A 6,759-nucleotide genomic window follows, 5' to 3' on the forward strand; every position below is an offset into this window, starting at 1 on the left:
CCTCGGAGGGAGAGGAAGAACTGACAGAACACTTCCCACTGCAAAAACAGTTCTTACTGATTTAAAGCCTTTTTTTTTGTACTGAGGTATAATTGACATATTAGTTTCAGGTGTACAACATAACGATTCACTATTTGTACTTTTTGAGAAATGATCACCACAATAAGTCTAGTTACCATCCATTGCCATGCATGATTACAAAACATTTTTTCCTTGTCATGAGAACTTTGAACATGTATTCTCTTAACAACTTGCAACTATGCGATACAGCAGTATAAACTATAGTCTCCACACCGTGTATTATATCTCCAGGAATTTCTTCTTTTTTAATAGCTGGAAGTTTGTATCTTTTGACTTACTTCCCCCATTTCACACCATCCAGCACTCACACCTCTGGCAACCATGAATCTTTCTCTGTGTCTATGAGCTTGGCTTTTGTTTTTTTTTTTTAAGATTTCATAGATAACTGAGATCATAAGGTATTTGTCTTTCTCTGATTTATTTCACTTAACATAATACCCTCGAAGTCTATTCATGTTGTCACAAATAGCAGGATTTCATTCTTTTCTTATGACTGACTGTCTCACTGTATATATGTGTGACCATGCCTTCTTCATCTGTTCTTCTGTTGATGGACACTCAGGTTGTTCCCATACCCTAGCTAGTGTCAGTAATGCTGCAGTGAACGTGGGGATGCAAATACCTCTTCAAGTTAGTGAATTTAAAGCCTTTCTGAACAAATGGAATGTGAACATAACTATGCGGAAATTGTCGTGTTGGAATCTCCATCTGCACTTTACCAAAATTAAGAAGGTGGAGATGAGTTAACCAATATCTGTACATTAGTATTAACTAAAGTCCATACTTTGAAAGATTTACTTAGGCTTTTCATAATGTGCTTTCTGTGTTCTGGATCCCAGCCAGGATCTCCCATTTCATTTAGTTGTCATGTCTCCTTAGGCTCCTCGTAGCCGTGATAGTTCCTCAAACTTTCCCTTTTTTGATGACCTTGACAGTTTTAAGGAGTGCTGACCAGGTATTTAGTAGAATGTTCCACGACTGAGGTTTATCTAATGTTTTTCCCATGATTAGGTATCAAGGGTACGTACTCTCAACCTGACTTATCGCTGTTGATATTGACTTTTGATCACCTGGCTAAGGTAGTGTTTGTCAGCTTTCTCCACCATAAAATCCCTCTTTTTTCCTCTTTCCATACCGTACTCCTTGAAAGGGATTCACTGTAAGCAGCCCACAATTAAGGAGTAGAGGGGACGGTATTTACATAAACTATTTAGAATTCCTGGAATAGATTTATGTATTCTCCCTCATTTATGTATTTATTCAACCATTTCTTTACCTATTTTATGCCTTGAGATATATATAACCCAATACTACTTTACTTATTTTGTGGCTCAAATTGTTTCAGCTTTGGCCATTGGAATCTCTTCCAGTTGGCTCCTGTGTCCCTTTGACATAATCCATCATTTTGGTTTTACTTTCTGTTTTTTTAATTAAACAAATTTTTTTCAGTGCTTCCTTCCTTACTTTACTTCCGTTTTTTTCAGAGCGCTGCAAGATGCTCCAGGCTCATCTTGTATGTTTCCTGCTCCAGTCCTAGAATCATCTATTTCTCCAAGGAGCCCGGTTCCTGTTATTGGAGAATAGTACAACAGTTCTGGGCACTGTGTGTGTCTCAGTCAGTTTAGGATGCTGTAAAAACTGCCAGAGACTGGGTGGCTTATAAACAGCGGACATTTCTCACAGTTCTGGGGCCTGAATGTCTAAGATCGGCATGCCAGCGTAGTTGGGTTCCTGTGAGAGCCTTCTCCGGGTCGCAGATGGCTGTCTTCTCATTTTATCCTCATATGGCTGCAGAGAGAGAAAGCAAGCTCTCTGTCTTTTATAAGGGCACTGACCCCCTTCATAAGGGCTCCACCTTCATGACCTAATTATCTTTTAAAGGCCCCACTTCCTAATACCGTCACATTGGGGACTAGGATTTCAACATATGAATTTTGGGGAACACAACTATTTGGCCCATACCATTATGCCCATTGCTACTGGGGTGTGGCTGCTTCTAGGCCCTCTTAGCTGACAATGCAAGGAAATGTCTGTGTGGAAATACTTTCTTTGAAGCAAATGGGCATATGTATGTTCACACTTTTATATTTCTTTTAGCATTTCCACATAAATTTTGTGTATTGGTGTCTGTTGGGAAAGAGTTGCTCAATAATGTGGGCGTGGTTCCCCATCTTGAGATGAAGGCCCATTGGGTACCAACTAGATATTTTCTAGCGGGGTTTAAACGAATTAAAAACTTAAGGCTTGGGGCACCTGGGTGGCACAGCGGTTAAGCGTTTGCCTTCGGCTCAGGGCGTGATCCCGGCATTCTGGGATCGAGCCCCACATCAGGCTCTTCCGCTATGAGCCTGCTTCTTCCTCTCCCACTCCCCTTGCTTGTGTTCCCTCTCTCGCTGGCTGTCTCTATCTCTGTCAAATAAATAAATAAAATCTTTAAAAAAAAAAAAACTTAAGGCTTTCCTTTTGTTGGGAGATAATTCTCCACGGATCTCTTATATTTCTCTACAACTTGCAGGAAGAGGCATTATCTTTTCCCGGATGTTTGTATAGTGAATAGCATTGAAAGCTAGAGATAGTGTATTCCTCAAGAGCCAAGGGCAGATTTAATCAGTATAATCAAGATAACGTGGCAACCTACTGAATGCAAATCATATATCTCATATGCGGTTAATATCCAAAATATGTAAATAACTCATACAACTCAATAGCAAAAAACCAAATGATCCGATTAAAAAATGGGCAGAGGATATGAATAGACATTTTTCTAAAGACATACAGATGGCCGGCAAATACCTGAATAGATGCCCAATGTCACTAATCATCAGGGCAATGCAAATCAAAACCACAATGAGATATCACTTCACACCTGTGAGAATGGCTATTATCAAAAAGACAAGAAATAACAAGTGTTGGCAAGGATGTAGAGAAAAGGGAACGCTTGTGCACCATTGGTGGGAGCGTAAATTGGTGCAGCCACTGTGGAAAACAGTATGGAGTTTCCTCAAAAAATTAAAAAGAGAACTGCCATATGATCCAGCAATTCCACTTCTGGGTATTTATCCAAGGAAAATGAAACCACCAATTTTTAAGGTATTTGCATCCTCGTGTTCATTGCAGCATTACTTATAATAACCAAAACATAGAAACAACCTAAATGCCCACTGATGGATGAATGAATAAAGAAAATGTAATATATATGTAGAGTGGAATATTATTTAGCCATAAAAAGGATGAAATCTTACCATTTGCCACATGAATGGTCCTTGAGGGCAGTATGCCAAGTGAAATAAATCAGGCAGGAAACGATAAATATCAATCTAAAAAAAAATCTAAATACCAATCTAAAAAACCCGTACAAAACAACATAAAAACACTGAGCTTATGGATATAGAGAACAAATTGGTGGTTGCCTGAGGCAGGGTTAGGGTGGGTGAAATGGGTGAAGAGGTCAAAAGGAACAAATTTCCAGTTATAAAATGAATAAGTCGTGCAAATGTAACGCACAGCATGTTGGTTATAGTTAATAATATTGTGTTGCGTATTTGAAAGTAGTTGGGAGAGTGATCTGGAAAGTTCTTGTCAAAAGGAAAAAAATTTGTAACTATGTATGGTGACAAATACTAACTGAATTTATTGTAGTGATCATTTTATATGGAGTAAAGAAATGTTAAAATCAGTTTTCAAAGGGGCAAAAACCTGGCTTATTTTAGTGGGGGTAGGGTGGGGGGTGGAGTGGAATAGAGTCTATTGAAGCTCCATCAGACAGAATGTATTTGCATGTTTATAGACAGGAATTATTTGCGTCGCTACCCATTATCCACAATTTACAGAGTTGTAAAATAATTCAAATACAAAAAAAAAAAAAAAAAGCACAAATTCCATAGAACATGATGACCTGGAACGTGTGCTGTAAATGATGCAGTTTTCCACTGGAGATATGCAGTAGTCTTTTTTGCTTACTCCAAAGTCTTAAATTTTCCTTACACAGATACAATGTCCTACAAGCATGTCTCCAAGGTACAAGTCACATGTGAGAATTAAAAGGAGGACAGAAAGAGATTTAAAAAAGTAATCCTAGGGGCGCCTGGGTGGCACAGCGGTTAGGCGTCTGCCTTCGGCTGAGGGCGTGATCCCCGTGTTATGAGGGCGTGATCCCCGTGTTATGAGATCGAGCCCCACATCAGGCTCCTCCGCTGGGAGCCTGCTTCCTCCTCTCCCACTCCCCCTGCTTGTGTTCCCTCTCTCGCTGGCTGTCTCTATCTCTGTCAAATAAATAAATAAAATCTTTAAAAAAAAAAAGTAATCCTAGACACACGTACATGAAAAAGATATTGGAAGAGGTTGTAATTATTTGATCTGGGAATGGGATCTGACGGAGCTGAAGAGCATTTGCTCAAACCGTGAAGAGAAGTCCTAAATACGTCATTGATCCGACAGTTCCTCTACTGACCACTAGGTGTTGCTAACCAGGCACGATGACCTGTGGCAGGAGGAGGAGAAGCCCGAGAGGCAGCATGGAATCCATCCGTCCTACATTCAGCTGATCAACAAATCTGGGGCGCTCTTGGTGGCAAGACATTTTTAGCTAGTCTAACACCTGGCACATGGTAACCATTAAACACATATTTCTTGAAATAAATTATTCAGAACGCAGAGGCATCCGAATGGTAAGACCTTTCCTGTGTAAGGGTTCTTCAAGGCCTCTCGTCATGTTAGGACAAAGAGAGAAGACACTATAAATTAGAAGTCGCTTGATGAATTAAACAAAAGGAGATCAACTTAGCCATGAAATGAGACTTAGTAAATCCATGAACTATTTCCGTTGCCTATTCGAACACAACCATAGCAAAAATACTTGTTTCAATGCAGACATGGCAAATCATCCCTTTATTGTTTCTGTTTCACTCAGATGCCATCAAATGTTGATTCTTCTACTCCTACTCCCCCCAGTTTTTGAATAATTTTGGTGCAATGACAAACCAATGGCAAGCCATCTATAACTGTCAGTAATCTGCATTAGCGAAAAGTGAGAAACAGAGGGGCAGCCACCGCAGGTTAGACACGGAGCTGAAGGAAGGAGGAGAGCGAATCGGGAGGCTCTTAGAAAACCCCAAGAGCAGATCTTCCTGCTCCCGACTTTCCTGCTTCCTCAGATGCCTTCTGCGGACATCAGTTGGTATTGCCTGCCTAGGGACCTTCCACACTCCTACTGTGAACAGAGCCTCGGTTTTCCTCGAGGGATGAGCCCTGTCGCGATGGGCTGTCCGTTCGCAGGTGGCGGAGAGGTAAGCACGAAGCCAAGCTAGGCCAGTCAAAGGCTCAATCCCTGGAACTTGTACAACCTGAAACCCACTGGTTTTTTAGCTTGGTGTCTCAAAGAGACCATTCATTAGTTCTCGTTTCCTGGAACCCCACAGTTGCCCTGGTTTCTGTTTTTCCAAAGATTTAGTTTTCATTTTTTCTTCAAGTCTGTGAGCCACCCCATATCCTTCCAGGAATTTAGCTAGAGTTGGTTTCCGTTGACTGCAGCCAGAGAATGGTGACTGGTAGAATGAAGAAAGGGAGCTAATAAAATAATGCAGTCCTGTGATTACTTCCGTAACCTCTGTCGAACTTATCATTGAAAAAGATCAGCCCTAAGTTAATGGATACTCCCTGAAAATGGGGAATATGACGTTTATGAACACTTACTTTGTTCCAGACACTTTTAAAAACACTCACACATATTATCTCATTTAATCTTCAGAATGACTCAATTGAATAGATGTTACTATGCCCATTTTGCAGATGAGAAAACTGAGGCATAGAGTGATTAAATAACCTGCCCATTTTCACGTGGCCATATTCACATTCCCAAAGTTTCTTCTATGGAATACCAGTTTTTCAGGATTGTGTTAATTTCCTGGGGCCACTTTAACAAAGTACCACAAACAGAGCTTAAAACAACAGAATTTATTGTCTCACAGTTCCGAAGACTAGAAGTCTGAAATCAAGGTGCTGGTAGGACCATGCTCTCTATGGCTGCTCTAGGGGGAGAATCCTTGCTTGCCTTTTCCAGCTTCTGGTATTTGCCAGCAATCCTTGGCATCCCTGGCTTACAGACCTATCACTCCGATCTCTGTGTCTGCTGTCACATGGCTGTCTTCACTCTTCTTATAAGAACACTAGTCATATTGAATCAAGGGTTCATCTACTCCAGTATTACTCATCTTAACTAATGACAACTATTTACAAATAAGGTCACATTCTAAGGTACTGGGGGTTAGGACTTCTTTTGGGGGGAACACAATTTAACCCATAACACGAATGGTAATAAAAATTGTTCAGAAAGGTATTCTGTAGCCAAGTGAGTTTGGGAAACACAGGATTGAACACCATTCCAGTAGGATTCTTTGCTGCAGTACTTTGGGGAGGGTCTTTAATTTGTTCATCTGAAGGGGAGTCACAAAGTTGGGACTATTACGGACAATTTCTCAAACATGTTTCATGTGGACTTCCTTTTATAGGTCTACTGTGGGCTACCGTTCTGTGTGACACCCAGCTTTCAGGCCAGATGTGAGGCAGCAGACGCAGTGAGGTCCCTCCCTACACTTCTGGATTCACCTCTTAACCTGCTGTGTGACCTTGAGACAACTGCTTTCTTCTCTGAGCCTGAGTTTCCTTATACCGAAGAAAAAG

Source organism: Ursus arctos, unplaced genomic scaffold (assembly GCF_023065955.2).
Source record: "Ursus arctos isolate Adak ecotype North America unplaced genomic scaffold, UrsArc2.0 scaffold_8, whole genome shotgun sequence".
In the NCBI taxonomy this organism is placed as follows: Eukaryota; Metazoa; Chordata; class Mammalia; order Carnivora; family Ursidae; genus Ursus; species Ursus arctos.